The sequence below is a fragment of the Oncorhynchus gorbuscha genome, linkage group LG21, assembly GCF_021184085.1.
Source record: "Oncorhynchus gorbuscha isolate QuinsamMale2020 ecotype Even-year linkage group LG21, OgorEven_v1.0, whole genome shotgun sequence".
NCBI lineage: Eukaryota > Metazoa > Chordata > Actinopteri > Salmoniformes > Salmonidae > Oncorhynchus > Oncorhynchus gorbuscha.
Genome location: NC_060193.1, coordinates 25,368,467 through 25,386,074, shown reverse-complemented (window position 1 = coordinate 25,386,074; position 17,608 = coordinate 25,368,467). Strand labels below are relative to the sequence as shown.

Sequence of the window (17,608 nt, the reverse complement as noted above, 5' to 3'; positions counted from 1 at the left end):
TAGGCGGAACTACACATTTGAACCAGAATGGATATTTTTTATTACTCTGTTCCTCTGACAAAAGTAATGAAAAATGATGGTGTTGACTGAGTCATGCGCACTAGCAATACACTCACACACATAAAAAATGCAGCCCTGCCACTTGGACCCCACTCTGTGAGCCTGCACACACAGCAATGATGATCACTCTATGGCTTCTATATTCACTGGCTCTGATGGGTGAGTTCTCAAGGTGGTTCAATTAGCCATTTTCCGCATGATGAGTAACCTTGCTTGAGACCTGTAGACATACGTTAGCTCCCGGAGCTAATGCCTTGCACAGTCGTGAGTTGCACAGTGTACACTTGGTTGATGAGAGGAAGTTAACCGGTCCTGTTTGCCATTATTATGGTACCTGGCATAATGTCTAATATGGGACCTCATCTCCTTAGCAGGTGGCGTCTCAAGTATGAGCAATTGTTCCTATCATCGTCTTCTAGATCACCTGGGTCTGTCACAGAAAAGTGAGAGTTTATCAAATGTGCGGCCGGTGTGGAACTGGACAACACCTACGCCGGTTATGGTGGACACTTATCTATATGGTATTTTGGATGTGGTAAGTGTTTTTAGCTCCTTGCAGTTTACAGATTCAGATCTAACTTTCAATAGTGTCTGTTGTTTCATATTCCTTGTGGATTGACCACTGACTGATACATTCATGCACCCTTTGTACTGTATGTTAATAAACATCTCCTACCATTTCATTCGCTCTTCCGACTGTCCGTCAACTCCTAGCCGAACCTCGTGTCACAGCCACTGACAAAGCACATGCCTGCAATCCTTACATCGTAGCGCAGCAGAAGAGTGGTTTCATCACTATCAATTTATAGTCATTCATTTCAAACAATTCACAGATTTTAAACCAAAAAAAAAAATGTTCTGCTTGTCATGGACAATATATTTGAGATGAAAGGCAAGTTCCTAATGAGTTCAGGAAGCCAAGATAGAGCTCTGTGCGACATTCACAGCGATGGGGGCAAAAGTGTTGATCAAGAGACCTTTCGAAAATATGCACATTTTCTCTAACACTAAAACATACAAATATGTATTTTACAGATATGAGGAAGGTGAAATCTTATAGTTAGCCCTTTTATAATTTTATCACACTATCTTTAGAATGCATATGTCATTTTGAGCCTTATTCATACAGTTTTGTTGAATAGGAAATACATCATATAAAATATTTGTACTGTGTACTTGAGCTTGTGTCCTCAAAAGTGGCTACACCTCAGCAATGTATAACTATTTTTACCAGAAAGGTGAGATTGTAACCTTTCTCCGAGTATGCAGCATTACTAGTTATTGTTTATAGCTCTCTCATGATAAATAATTACTTTTGGGGATTCCATGGATTACATTTAGTTACATTTAACTGGTATGTTAAAGTGACTAGCACTAAACTGATTTCAGTACTTTGTAATGCAGTGCACTGAATGATACCTGTGTAAGTAAATACACAATATGCACTGCATGCACTACCACACACTCCATCCAGTGTTGTCTCTGTGACATCCTTTCATTTCTGATTGTTTGCAGAATGAGAAGTCCCAAACCTTCACCTCCCATGTGATGATCTCAATGGTAAGTACAGTACAGTTAATCATGTTTTCTTTTTTGAACAGGTGTTTGAGTTGTGTGGTTGCAATATTAACAGTCTCTTGTCTCTGCTATATCTTGGCATGCATCATTCAAGAATCAAGACTATATTTCAATTGTTTGCAGTGCAATGGACATACAATGCAAAATGTCTCAGGAAAGACTGTATGGGTTGGCAATACACATTATAGAAAACAGGTTGACCCGCAACCTAGACCCTACAAGCCGTGGACACAAATTTGCACACATAAAAAGGAGGATTTCTGAAAACATTTATAAATAGCACCTAAATTGCAGCTAAAGACAGTATATACTGTAGCTATTGATAGTACACTGCATACTGAAACAATCTCTAGTAGTTAGTGTTTTGAGGGTGGACTGACTGTATTATTTGGCATTAATAGACTGGTTTTTACAAACAACCACTCTTTATCCAAGCTAGGAGAAAGCGCGAGGACGGCTCATGTAATGCAGGTTCAGTTAGTCTATACAGGACAGCTACCAAATCCATTGGTAGCTGATTGTCACATTCATTTTCGATACAAAAGAATAATAATCTGCAATGTTTGAATTCCCAACTTTAGTTACTCAAAAAGTAAATCCATTATTGCCAGCGGTCTAAATCCATTACAGCCAGCGGTCTAAATCCATTACAGCCAACGGTCTAAATCCATTACAGCCAGCGGTCTAAATCCATTACAGCCAGCGGTCTAAATCCATTACAGCCAGCGGTCTAAATCCATTACAGCCAGCGGTCTAAATCCATTACAGCCAGCGGTCTAAATATACAGCATTGTGACACCGTGTATAGCTTCAAATGTTAGGCTTAACCTGAGACAATTGCGACCAAACAGACCTACTAATAAACATTTATCCATTAGCTAAAGCAAAGCCCTGGCACCATAGAAAGCCTATCATCGATTCGATAGGCATGCAGCTGCATAGACATGTTGCAACTTCAGCACCATGGACAGTGATCGACTTTGAGTGTCTGTCTGGATGACACATTCGATTATTACACAAGGACTACTTTTAACATAGAGTTATATGGTTTGTTTAACTTTGCGATCATTGGTTTTTGTTTGGCATAGATTTTAAAGCGAGAAATATGAGCCTCAGCGTAATTCCTTTACCATGGAATTGCCTAGTAACTATAGATTATATTGACATAACGTCAATCCATCTCTAAAAGGCTGTGAATGTCTTCATCTCATTTGACCTCTTGCTCTCCTCATGTTAGATATTGAATACTCCACCTGCCTAATCAGACACAAGAACCATTCATCATCGATATGAATGTCATTGGTTCCTCATGACTCAATTGCACTCTTGACCAATAACACCATCCATTCACTGCAGTGTTATATCATGTTTTAATAAAAACACATAGGTTTAGCTTTTACCTTGATCTGTAATGACTCAAAAATAGATTGTGGTTTTATTCACCCATGAGCCTCTTCACTCCCATGTTTTTTTACAGGGCTGGGAGAATGAACTGATATCGTGGGAACCCAATGACTGGTGTGGGATTGAGAGCGTAGCAGTTCCCAGAGACATGCTGTGGATACCAGATGTCATGATCTTAGAGGAGTGAGTACCATTCATCATAGGGATGTTGAAATGATTGATATCATTTGCACACGCTTACAATGCCATGATGTCAAAAGTAATTGAAGTGTAGAGTACTCTAGTGAATGTCAATAATAGTGCATGTTTGACAAGAGGTTCAATGAAAAATCCGAAACATCCTTGACATTGGGCATGAGCATTGTGTGTGAGAACCCCATTTCTCTGTGTGTGTTTAGCACACTGTTTCAGGGACAAGATATACCATAGATTACAGGTACTTCTATGAGAAGGCTGTTTTCACTCATGGCAATTAGAACGGATGTGTTTCCTACTGGAATCTGCTCTCTTCATAAGCGTCTTAAAAACGGCAAATATGTCTCGTTGTCTAGGAGAGCGTAGCTGAGTAAAGTCATTTCAGTCCACACATATCTGGAGTGTCCTGTGATGACATCGAGTCGCTATCAGACGATACTTATACAAATGTCAATTGTTAAACCTTTACTGTGTACCGATGTTTGTCCTGTGTAACTGTGGTCCTTTCTTTGTTTGCTGAAATCCATCATTTTTCATTCAACTTTAATTGTAGGCTGAGATTCGATTGATTTGCACATGTGCATTTGCACTGAGTCGCCATCTTAGAGCAACAGAAAGGAGAAGGATGATTTGTATTTGATGAGTTATATTAAAAAGTATGGATTTCAGCAAACAAAGAAAGGACCACGGTATCGACTGATAGCAACTCAATGTAGCCGGTGGTACACTCCGCAACTCAACTCCACAGAGATGTATACTGCATATGGACAGAGTAGAGTTTACTCAGCTAGGGGAGAGTGATGTCTTGTTTGCTTTTAATGAAAAACACAATGGGCCTGACCTGCAGTCTGATATCTAATGCCAAGTGAATTTAAACTAAATCTGTTGCCCCATGATGTAATGTTAGCAAAGAAATCATATAATAATGACAGTATGTCTCTTTAAAATAAGTCAACTCTAACTGTAGCTGAATACTTATACACTGTTGTCTGCACCCTCAGCATTTCTGATACAGGCAGTATCACATTGAGCCCCTACACAGAGGTGGCCCACTCTGGCATGGCCTATGTGACAGAAAGCCGCCGGTTGACCACCACCTGCAAGATGAATCTTTTAAGTTCCCCTTTGACACCCAGAACTGCAGCATTACCTTTATTTCCTTTATGCTAAAAGGTACACACACACACACACACACACACACACACACACACACACACACACACACACACACACACACACACACACACACACACACACACACACACACACACACACACACACACACACACACACACACACACACACACAGACACACACACACGCAGGAGGTATAATTTATTTTCTTTAATCTTTTTACTGATAGGTATAAAGTTGGGGCCCTTCTCCAACAGCATTATCATGAGCCAATTTTCCGAAAAGGTCATGGTTACATTGGGGGAATGGGACTTCCTGGGCATTAGGTTGTCCATGGAAAAGCTCATCTACGACAACAACATTGTTTGGGACAAGCTGGTCTACAAGGTATGCAAATCAGAGAGAGCAAGAACTTGAACAGGAATGTGTTCTCTCATGGTATTTGATCATTCTCAAAAAACATGTTAAATCCAGTAAGTTACTATTTTCCTCACAGATCAGCATACGAAGAAGGCCCCTTTTATATGTGATCAACCTCCTACTACCACTCTTGTTTTTCCTCATCCTGGACTTGGCCTCCTTTTTCATTGATGAGGCCAAGGGGAAAAGCTGGGCTACAAAGTGACCATACTCTTGTCCATCTCTGTCTTACTGCTGATTCTAAATGACATCCTGCCTTCCACAGCAGATGACCTGCCACTCATAGGTAATAATATTAACTACCAATCGTACCATGTCAAATCTCAATCCATCTACCTCTCCAAATCAAAGTTTATTTGTCACATGCGCCGAATACAACAGGTGTAGACGTTACAGGGAAATGATTACTTACAGGTATTAGGTGAACAATAGGTAAGTAAAGAAATAAAAACCACAGTAAAAAGACAGTGAAAAATAACAGTAGCGAGGCTATATACAGTAGCGAGGCTATATACAGTAGCGAGGCTACATACAGACGCCGGTTAGTCGGGCTGACTGAGGTAGTATGTATATGTAGATATGGTTAAAGTGACTATGCATATATGATAAACAGAGAGTAGCAGTAGCGTAAAAGAGGGGTTGGCGGGTGTTGGGTGGCGGGTGGCGGGACACAATGCAGCTAACTCGGTTAGCTAATGTGCGGGAGCGCTGGTTGGTCCGGCCAATTGAGGTAGTATGTACATGAATTTGCACACAATGCAAATAGTCCGGGTAGCCATTTGATTACCTGTTCAGGAGTCTTATGGCTTAAGGGGAGAAACTGTTGAGAAGCCATTTTGTCCTAGACTTGGCACTCCGGTACCACTACTTGCCATGCGGTAGTAGAGAGAACAGTCTATAACTGGGGTGGCTGAGGTCTTTGATAATTTTTAGGGTCTTTCTCTGACACCGCCTGGTGTAGAGGTCCTGGATGGCAGGCAGCTTAGCCCAGTGATGTACTGGGCCGTACGCACTACCCTCGGTCCTTCTGTAGCTCAGTTGGTAGAGCATGGCGCTTGTAACGCCAGGGTAGTGGGTTCGATCCCGGGACCACCCATACGTAGAATGTATGCACACATGACTGTAAGTCGCTTTGGATAAAAGCGTCTGCTAAATGGCATATATTATTATTATTATATTATTATATATTAGTGCCTTGCGGTCGGAGGCTGAGCAAATGCTGTACCAGGCAGTGATGCAACCAGTCAAGATGATCTTGATGTTGCAGCTGTAGAACCTTTTGAGGATCTGAGGACCAATGCCAAATCTTTTTAGTTTCCTGGGGGAATAGGTTTTGTCGTGCCCTCTTCACGACTGTCTTTGGTGTGGTTGGACCGTTCTAGTTTGTTGGAGATGTGGACACCAAGGAACTTGCTCCACTACAGCCCCGTCGATGAGAATGGGGGCGTGCTCGGTCCTCCTTTTCCTGTAATCCCCAATCATCTCCTTAGTCTTGGTTACTTTGAGGGATAGGTGCTTCTACACCTGCATTGCTTGCTGTTTGGGGTTTTAGGCTGGGTTTCTGTACAGCACTTTGAGATATCAGCTGATGTACGAAGGGCTATATAAATAAAATTTGATTGATTGATTATTCTGGAACCACCTGGCCAGGTCTCTGACCTCCTCCCTATAGGCTGTCTCGCTGTTGTCGGTGATCAGGCCTACCACTGTTGTGTGGTCTGCAAACTTAATGATGGTGTTGGAGTCGTGCCAGGCCATGCAGTCATGGGTGAACAGGGAGTACAGGAGGAGACTGAGCATGCATTCTCACATAGATGTTCCTTTTGTTCCTTTTTTTCTGGGATAATGGTGTTGATGTGAGCCATCATTTAAGCAGGTTGCCTTCATGTTCTTGGGCACAGGGACTATGGTGGTCTGCTTGAAACATGTTGGTATTACAGACTCAATCAGGGACATGTTGAAAATGTCAGTGAAGACTCTTGCCAGTTGGCCAGCACATGCCCAGAGCATACGTCCTGGTAATCCGTCTCGCCCTGCGGCCTGGTGAATGTTGACCTGTTTAAAGGTCTTACTCACGTGGGCTACGTGATCACACAGTCGTCCAGAACAGCCGATGCTCTCATGCATGCCTCAGTGTTGCTTGCCTCGAAGCGAGCATAGAAGTGATTTAGTTTGTCTGGTAGGCTCATGTCACTGGGCAGCTCGCGGCTGTGCTTCCCTTTGTGTCTATAATAGTTTGCAAGCCCGAGCGTCGGAGCCGGTGTAGTAGGATTCAATCTTAGCCCTGTATCGACGCTTTACCTGTTTTATGGTTCGTCGGAGGGCATAGCAAGATTTCTTATAAGCTTCCGGGTTAGAGTCCTGCACCTTGAAAGCGGCAGCTCTACCCTCTAGCTCAGTGCGAATGTTGCCTGTAATCCATGGCTTCTGGTTGGGGTATGTCAGTACAGTCACTGTGGGGACAACATCCTTGATTTACTTATTGATAAAGCCAGTGACTGATGTGGTGTACTCCTCAATGCCATCGGAGGAATCCCGGAACATGTTCCAGTCTGTGATAGCACAACAGTGGATAGTGACCAATAGATCCTAGCTAAGCTAAAACTGTTTTGCAAGGCTAATGTTTTCTAATGAACTGTTTGATCATGGCTAAGCTGTTAGCACTTTATGTTATTTTGTACCGTAAATGGTCAAGTCTGGTCATCTGGGGCCACAGTTGACATTTTGTTGATAAAAAGAACATGTCAAGCAGTTGCGTGATTATAGGAACACATCTCTATCAGTTTATGATAACATAAGCCCGCTGCGCACAGTATCATGTAACACTGTTAAACACAAACCCACAATAAACCTGCAATTTTGTTATTAAGGATAGGAAATGTACAATGTGAAGTCTTCATCTCATCTTCACATCATTTGTCCTCCATCTCCAGCTCTTTACTGCATCGTAATCTTTGCCCTCACGGGCCTCAGTCTCCTGGAGACCATGCTGGTGAGCTTCCTGATTGATATGGACAGCAGGGTTGATCACGACATCCAGACCTCTCCTAAGACCTGTGAAGAGACTCCGGAAGAGACCGAATGCCAAAGAGGTGAAATCTCTCGTTGTTTTGTCATCCTCATAAGAGTGTTGATTCTTGGGTCAACGCCATGTTGATTCTATGAGGGGAGGAAGGGGATTGTTCATGATGCTCAAGATCTTTCCTTATGTTTCTAAGTACTTGCTACAAAACCTCCCATTGTCCTCCTAGAGTCTCAGAGAGATGCTGAGATCAGCCTGGTGAAGGTTGAGGACATTCCAAACAAGGACCTTAATGGAGACTGGCTGAGCAATCCCCGCCTACTGCAGCGGATCCTAGAGGTGCGGAACATACGGCAGAAATGGTTTTTTGCTAGCGTGAGATGTGACAAGAAAAAGCCTGGGTACTGGGAGAGAGTGGGCCGACAAATTGACCAGGCTTACTTTTGCCTTTATCTCATCACCACCATTGGTTTTCTGGTATTCACTTATCATCAGTGGCTTCATTAGTTTTGCACTTTATACGGTGTGTGTAGATCATATGTCTTGGCACTCGAGGCCCCCGTCTGCTACCTGCCTATATTCTAGAATATATATTTAGCTTTTAGCTATACTCACATGCCTTGTGTTTGACCTTACCTTTTACGTTACTTGACCCATGTGATCTTCTTCTTCTTTCAAATTGGTTGTACATGGTGTCTGTATCTGTAGAGTTGTCCTTCATGATATTACTTTGTGGTTACGTTTACAGATAGTAAATAAACTGCTAGTTTGCTTTGCTCATGTGTTCACTGTCTTTCATAACAAAATAAATCCCCCAAAACCAAAGTAGTGCTTAACATACACCTTTTCCCATGATATCAAGAAAACAACCTTTATTCTACATTTAGGACATTTTGTCCGCAATCTATGGGTTACTAAACCTATCTGTAACACAATTCTTTAAAGAACATTCTTCTGTTCATGAATAAATATTCAGAACTCTATAAAAAATATAACAAAAAGTCCTTTTATCCTTTTTATCCTTTTGTAAAATACACGGTTTATTTAAATATTTGTTACATTATTATAATGTGTGTGTGTCTCTCGGTGGGTAAGCATTTGTTTGAGTTCAAACCACAAACTCACCAGTGGTGTTAAAGGAAGTATATATGAAACAAGGGGTCATGGAGAAGGAAACCCTTCACTAGGTACCATAGTACTGTTTTTTCACTCTATTTATGAACATATTATCGCAAAAAAAAAGTAACAATATTCATTTTAAACAAACGGTTTACGAAGTACTTTTTGAAAGTTCTGGATGTTTGGCATTCTGAAACAATGGAATTTGACATCAGTAGAGGAACCAGTCAAGCAACTGCAGCATACAAGCTCTGGAGAAATGTGCTATGGAGAGAGCCTTCTATCAGTGGAGATCAAAGGTGAGACAGATGTCATTTTTTATCATTTACCTTAACATGTACACTGAGTGTATAAAACATTAGGAACACCTGCTCTTTCCATGAGACTGACCAGGTGAAAGCTATGATCCCTTATTGATGTCAATCCCCTTCAATCAGTGTTGATGAAGGGGACAAGACAGTTTAAAGAAGGATTTTTAAGCCTTGAGAGAATTAAGACATGGATTGTGTATGTGTGCCATTCGGAGGGTGAATGGGCAAGATAAAAGATTTAAGGGCCTTTAAAACAGGGTATAGTAGTAGGTGCCAGGCACACCAGTTTGAGTGTGTCAAGAACTGCAATGCTGCTGGGTTTTTACACTCAACAGTTTCCTGTGTGTTCCAAGAATGGTTCACCACTTAGAGGTTATTCAGCCAACTTGACACTACTGTGGGAAGCATTGGAGTCAACATGGGCCAGTATTCCTGTGGAACGCTTTCGACACCTTGTCGAATCCATGACCCTACGAATTGAGGCAGTTCTGGGGGCAAAAGGGGTGCAACTCAATATTAGGCAGGTGCTCTAATGTGTACACTCAGTGTATATTTAAGAGATAATGCACAAGGGGGTGTGTTATATGGCCAATTTACCACGGCCAAGGGCTGTTCTTAGGCGCGATGCCTTATTGCTATTATAAACTGGTTACTAATGTAATTAGAGCAGTAACAATAAATTATTTGTCATACCCATGGTATACGGTCTGTTATACCACAGCTGTCAGCCAATCAGCATTCAGGGCCCGAACCACCCAGTGTATATTTAAATATGTACAGTATATGGAAACACTAACACAATAGAGTGGGATATCCCCTGGAAGAGTGCGTAGAAGGCTTTAATACTGAGAGGTACGCAAATTTACAGATTTTGTTTTGTGTTCGCTGCTGGCATCTGAACTGATCCAGAAACTTGATAACAAAAAGAAGCCCTACCCTGAGAACATGTTGGGGTTACTACTACACAACCTCCATGAACACTAGTAAGACACATGTTTTCCCAGTACTAAAAGTTGTCCCTCTCTTACCATTGAAGGAGGCTTAGTGTTTCTTTCTCCTTCTGCAGTGCTGAGGATACAGGTGTTGACCTGATGATGACATTCCCTGATCTCTTCCAGACTGGTCTCAGACTAGAGATCACATGGTACTCAAATTAGTATAATATTTTACGACTGGTAAATGTTACATAAGATGTAAGGTTATTTAAGGCAAAACAAATGACAGGAGTGCAATTGGTCAGGGTGGATGGGTAAGTGTGTAACGCAAATGTCTAGTAACCCAAAGGTTGCGTATTCAAATCTCATCACGGACAACTTTAGCATTTTTGCCACTTTGCAACTACTTAGCATGTTAGCTAACCCTTCCCTAACCATAACCTTAACTTCTTTAGCTAACCCTTCCCATAACCATAATGCTTTGACCTAACTCCTAACCTTAACCCCTAGTGCTAGCCACAACAAATTGCTCATTCGTAACATATACACTACCAGGAACACCTACTCATTTTTCTTGATGGTAGAATAGCACATATTGAATCATGTCGTAAACAACAAAGTGTTTAACAAATCAAAATATATTTGAGATTTGAGATTCTTCAAAAGCCACCCTTTGCCTTGATGAGAGCTTTGCAAACTCTTGGAATTCTCTCAACCAGCTTCATGAGGTAGTCACCTGGAATGCATTTCAATTAACAGGTGTGCCTTGTGTTGTGACAAGGTAGGGGGATATACAGAAGATGTCGCTATTAAGTAAAAGACTAAGTCCATATTATGGCAAGAACAGATCAAATAAACAAAGAGAAACGACAGTCCATCTTTACTTTAAGACACGAAGGTCAGTCAATACAAAAATGTCAAGAACTTTGAAAGTTTCTTCAAGTGCAGTCGCAAAAAACCATCAAGCGCTATGATGAAACTGGCTCACATGTGGACCACCACAGGAAAGTAAGACCCAGAGTTACCTCTGCTGCAGAGGATTAAGTTCATTAGAGTTACCAGCCTCAGAAATTGCAGCCCAAATAAATGGAGAGTTCAAGTAACAGACACATCTCAACATCAACTACTCAGAGGAGACTGTGTGAATCAGGCCTTCATGGTCGAATGAATGCAAAAAAACACTAAAGGACACCATTAAGAAGAAGAGACTTGCTCGTGCCAAAAAACACGAGCAATAGACATTAGATCGGTGGAAATGTATCCTTTGGTCTGGAGTCCAAATTGGATATTTTTGGGTCAAACTGTTGTTTCTTTGTGAGACGCATTGTGGGTGCGCGGATGATCTCCGCATGTGTATTTCCCACCGTGAGGCATGGAGGAGGAGGTGTTATGGTGTGGGGGTACTTTGCTAGTGACACTGTCTGTGATTTATTTAGAATTCAAGGCACACTTAACCAGCATGGCTACCACCGCATTCTGCAGCGATGTGCCATCCCATCTGGTTTGGGCTTAGTGGCACTATCATTTGTGTTTCAACAGGACAATGACCCAACACACATCCAGGCTGTGTAAGGGCTATTTTACCAAGAAGGAGAGTGATGGAGTGCTGCATCAGATGACCTGGCCTCCACCGTGCCCTGACCTCAACCAAATTGAGATGGTTTGGGATGAGTCAGACCGCAGAGTGAAGGAAAAGCAGCCAACAAGTGCTCAGCATATGTGTGAACTGATGGACATCCACAAATTAATACAGATCATTTGAAACGTAACATATCACACTAAATGGAGTGTCTCAGATTTACATACAGAATAATACAAAATGCTCGGAGACTACGTTGTCTTTTCTGATGCGTCTATATGTTTACCAAGAAACAAGGCTGCAATTCAAAGGTCAGATTTTTACAATTAACTATTGTCGTACTTTAAACTTTTTGTAAGTAGAGCCAGTGATCTGTCTAAAGGACATGTTATGCTATATTTTCACTGACAGAGTTAATATCCATATGATTTTTAGAAATAAAATATCTTACATGGTAAATCCTATCTATCATGGGAGATCATATAAAATACTGTATGATTTTGTTTCACATTTGAATGTAATCCTCATGAGGCTATTGTTAATTTGTTTCAGTTTACTTATGATAGCAATGAGTTTGATATGATAGCGATGACTTTATTGTTCATAGAGTTCATACTCAATCATGAGCTCAATACGGAAGTGGTCTGAAGCAGATGCTAAACTACAGGACTGTTACACTAGCACAGACTGGAATATGTTCAGGAATTCATCCAATGGCATTGACGAGTTTACCACATCAGTCACCGGCTTCATTAATATGTGAATCGACAGCGTCCCCACAGTGACCGTACGTACATATCCAAACCAGAAGCCATGGATTATAGGTAGCGTTTCAAGGGGGCGGACACTAATCTGACGATCCATCAAACAGGCAAAGCATCAATAAAGGACCAAGTTCAAATCCTACTACACCGTCTCGGACGCTCGTCAGAAGTGTCAGGGCTTGCAAACTATCATGGATTACAAAGGGAAACCCAGCCGATAGCTGTCGAGTGAGGTGAACCTACCAGACAAGCTAAATGCCTTCTATGCTCACTTCGAGGCTAGCAAAACCAGCATGAGAGGACCAGCTGTTCCGGACGACTGTCTGATCACGCTCGCCATAGTTGATGTGAGTAAGACCTTTAAACAGGTTAACATTCACAAGGCCGCAGGGCCAGAAGGATTACCAGGATGCGTACTCGGAGCATGCGCTGACTAGCTGGCAAGTGTTTTCACTGACATTTTCAACCTCTCTCTCTGAGCCAGTCTGTAATATCTACATGTTTCAAGCAGACCACCATAGACCCTCAACTAAAGAACACCAAGGTAACCTGTCTAAATGAATATTGCCCCGTATCTGAAGACATGAAATGCTTTGAAAGGCTGGTCATGGCTCACATCAACACCATCACGCAAGACACCCTGGACCCACCCCAATTTGCCCAACAGGTCCACAGACGACACAATCTCTATTGCACTCCACACTGTCCTTTCCACCTGGACAAAAGGAACACCTAAGTAAGGATGCTGTTCAGTGACTACAGCTCAGCGCTCAGTTTCAGCTGAGGGAAAGAGCAGCAGACTGAGGGTCCGCCTCTCAACATCACTCTCTCCCTGTCCTCCACTGACACTAACCAAAAAGGAACACCGTCTTCCAGCTGATGGGGAAACTCTCGTTGCACCGCATTATTCTCGTTGCACCGCCTCAAGCACAAATTCATGTTGTTTCTCCTGTGAACAGAGAAAGTGAAATATGAAAAAAGACCCAAGGCACTAACAATAACAACACAAGTCTATAGATATACTTCCTACTCATTCATTACTTCTGCACAGCTTGTTTGTAGCGCTGAGTGGAAATAGGTGGAACGGGAATTTTATGGTTGATAAAAGTGTTGAATGCAAAGTGCTGACAGTGCTGAGTAAGAACGTAAACATCAACTCATAAAAACAGCAGCTCTTTGTTGTATTCACTGTAAGTCTCTTTCTAGTGATGGTTCTATACTTTTTGAATCTTACAGTATCATTGTTGCTGTAACTTTCTTTAACGCCTGCTAATTTCATGCAGACACGATAATCTGAGCCATCCAATTGGCCGGCGGTATGACCATAGTGCACTTGATCTACTCTCTGGGCCCCGCCGGGAGGGCAGAGTTTGTACCTTCAGAAAGATTACATTTTTCAAAATGGCAACAATTCGCCACATGGCAGCTGAATCGGGTGCACCTACTGTCAACAGCCTGAGACAAATCAAACAAAACAGTGTAATGAAACGGCAGGGAGCAGGTCTCGAACCCTCGACCTTTGAGCCCGAGGTCCGGCGCGCTATCGACTGTGCCGCAAAAGCATGCTCAAGCGGCACAGTCGATTTCCGAGCTTATAAACACAGGGTCGTTACAATAGGAACACAAGGCTTTATTGTTTTGTTTTTTTACATAAATGTTTGGCGATCGACGAGGGTACCAGTACTGAGTCAATGTGCAGGGGTACGAGGTAATTGAGGTAGATATGTACATATAGGTAGGAATAAAGTGGCTAGATAACAGGATCGATAATAAACAGTAACAGCAGCGTATGTGATGAGTCAAGAGTGAAGAAAAGGGTCAAGGCAGGTTGTTAAATAGTTAACCAATAGCTACCCGGACTAACTATTTATCAGTCTTATGGCTTAGAAGCTGTTCAGGGTCCTGTTGGTTCCAGACTTGGTGCATCTGTACCGCTTGCCGTGCAGTAGAAGAGAGAACAGTCCATGACTTGGGTGGTTGGGAGTCTGACAATTCTTTCGGCCTTCTTCTGACACCGCTTAGTATAGAGGTCCTGGATGGTATGGAGCTCGGCCCGAGTGGTTTACTGGGCCGTACGCCTACTGGTCGGATGCCAAGTAGTGGTCTTACCAACTGGTGATGCAGCCAGTCAAGATTGTCTCAATGGTGCAGCTGTAGAAAATGTTTAGGATCTGAGGGCCCATGCCGAATCTTTTCAGCCTCCTGAGGGGAAGAGGCGTTGTAGTGCCCTCTTCACGACTGTATTGGTGTGTGTGGACCATGATAAATGCTTAGTGATGTGGACACCGAGGAACTTGCACTGCCCCATCGATGTCGGGCTGTAGTGGTGACCACTGCTCTAGAAATTTGAGTGAAATTAAATCTTGTGCTTCTCTCTGTGGGCTGATATTTCTGCGCTGCGTGGCAGTCTCAGGCTACTGCGGGCACACAATGATTTTAGAGGGAACATTGGTGCGAGGCATTCCCATGTATACAGCCAACTTATCGTTACTCATTGTGCAGGGGGAGACCGGTGATGGTTGTAGCACTTGCAAAGCCTCCAATCAGGAGTGAGGTAGAATCATGTGATTCACTGTGCACATGTTCAGTTTAGTCCTGAACCCTCATGTGAAAAAGCAAGTCCCTGTAATAAACTCTGCAGATTCTATTGACAGATATCTGATTTTGAGGTAAGAAAGTCATTATTTTAACCATATTTGTATTTGTGATGACATCAACTGCATTGTAGTTCCATTCACCAAACTCATATCAGGTTTATAACCAGTTTGTGGAGAGATATTTTATGCAAGTTAGCAATGCATTTTTTTAAACATTTAGCTCAAATGGAAGCTAGCTAATGGCAGCAAGGGTCAGGGTTAGTTGTAACAATGTGAGAAAATGTTACAACTAACCCTGAGTAAAACTGGATGTTTTTCTTTTTCATGTCTAGATCATGGACAAGACAGACACAGGGGAGTATCTCTCCACACTTTGAAAAGAGCATCAAATTATGTCGCAGAGTAGGGGGAAGGTAATCAGGTCGGTTGCGATGTTGTATGGCTTATGTCATGTGACTCTGCAAAGAGAGACAGAAGCTACAGGAGAAGGGGTCGAGAGAGCTTCCTCATGTTGGCTACCGTCGTGGAAACGGGGTCTTCATGGATGCAGCTGATCCATATTATGGATTGTCACCTCGTGAGATAAGCATTTGATAGGAATTAGTGAGGAGTAAGTCAGGGCAAAGTTAGCAGTTAACAATGGTGGCAATTAAGGTCAAGGGAGGGAGTACTAATGTAAATTATTAATGTCAAGTATTAATTGGGAGAAGTTATTAACATTTTATTATATTGTTCAGGTCAGAAAATGTGCCTACGAACTCGCTGAACAATATGGTTGCAAGCATCCTCAGTCATGGGATGAGAGCTCTATGGTGGGAGCAGACTGATTCTCGTCTTACCTAAAGTGGCACTCTACTCGTCTGTCACGGGCCACACGTTTCAACAGAACAAATGAAGCAGAGTTTTTCAGCAAACTGGGTGAGGTAGTAAATAAATACAGATTTAATGGCATTGCCATATGGAATGTTGACGAGACAGGAATTAACCACAATACAAACATCTGATCGAAATGGTCGCGAAACGTGCCACCAAACAGGTTGGATCAATCACCTCAGCAGAAAACACTAGTGTCAGTGGTATGTGCTATAAATGCAATAGGAAACTAAATCCCCCCCAGCTTTTGTTTTCCCATGCAAAAGATACCAGAATCACTTTGTACAGGATGGACCAATTGGATGTGTTGGAAGTGGAAATGGATGTGGCTGGATGCAGGAGGATAACTTCCTAATTTTCCTTGAACACTTCCCCAAACATACCAAGGTCAGCCTGGAAAGGAAGGTGGTCCTTCTCCTTGACAACCACAGCTCACACCGGTCTATCAGGGCCATTGATTTCTGTAGGTGCTCTGGCATAGTCTTGCTTTCTTTCCCCCTACACTTTTCACACAAACTCCAGTCCCTGGACAGGAGTGTGTACGGGCCATTGAAGAAAATGGTTAACACTGCCAGTGATGCCCGGATGAGGATGAAGACCATGACCATATATGACATTCCAGGCATTGACAAAACAGCACTTCCAGGTGCCACAACACCCACTAATATACAGGCTGGGTTCAGGTGCACCGGCATTTGGGCCTACAACCCTGATATATTTCAGGAATGTGACTTTGCACCCTCACTTGTCACTAATCGTCCTGGTCTAGCTGACACACTGGCCATGCCAGCTGCCTTCCAGGTCACCTCTTTAGCCACCTCTCAGGCCACTGTGCCCACTGCTATCCAGCCAACCTCTCAGGCCACCGCTCCAGCTGCCTCCCAGGCCACCTCTCCAGCCACTTCTTTAATCGTGTAATAATTAACTCATTAGCAATCTTGGGGCACCACGGAAAAAAGTTGAATGAGTTATCATTTCCCAAATTACTCAAGAATATATCATTATCATACCGGTCATCCATTCATTATTATTATTACCTCAGTCTCATTCTGAACGTTGTTGACTTCAAATCTGCACAAACCCTAGTCTAAATGATGATTCAGCGATACACAAATTGGCTTAATGATTTATTTACTAACATCACACAGAATTACATAAACACACACACACAGGATAGATTATACATCGATAACTAACAAAATGCAATGAAAAGTCCCTAATGGACTAACCCGATATGACAGCTTGTCACAATGAATGGGGTGGGGAAAGAGAGTGGAAGAGACAGAGAAGGGACCCATTGTACATACAGTGGGGCAAAAAAAGTATTTAGTCAGCCACCAATTGTGCAAGTTCTCCCACTTAAGAAGATGAGAGGCCTGTAATTTTCATCATAGGTACACTTCAACTATGACTGACAAAATTAGAAAAAAAAGAAAAAAAATCATATTGTAGGATTTTTAATGAATTTATTTGCAAATTATGGTGGAAAATAAGTATTTGGTCAATAACAAAAGTTGATCTCAATACTTTGTTACATTCCCTTTGTTGGCAATGACAGAGGTCAAACGTTTTCTGTAAGTCTTCACAAGGTTTTCACACACTGTTGCTGGTATATTG

The 17,608-nt window shown here is 42.3% G+C and overlaps 1 pseudogene; it reads left to right on the top strand.

The window, feature by feature from the left end:
• Positions 1-215: 215 nt before the first annotated feature.
• LOC124007999 lies at positions 216-16,909 on the top strand (annotated as a pseudogene).
• Positions 16,910-17,608: the final 699 nt, after the last annotated feature.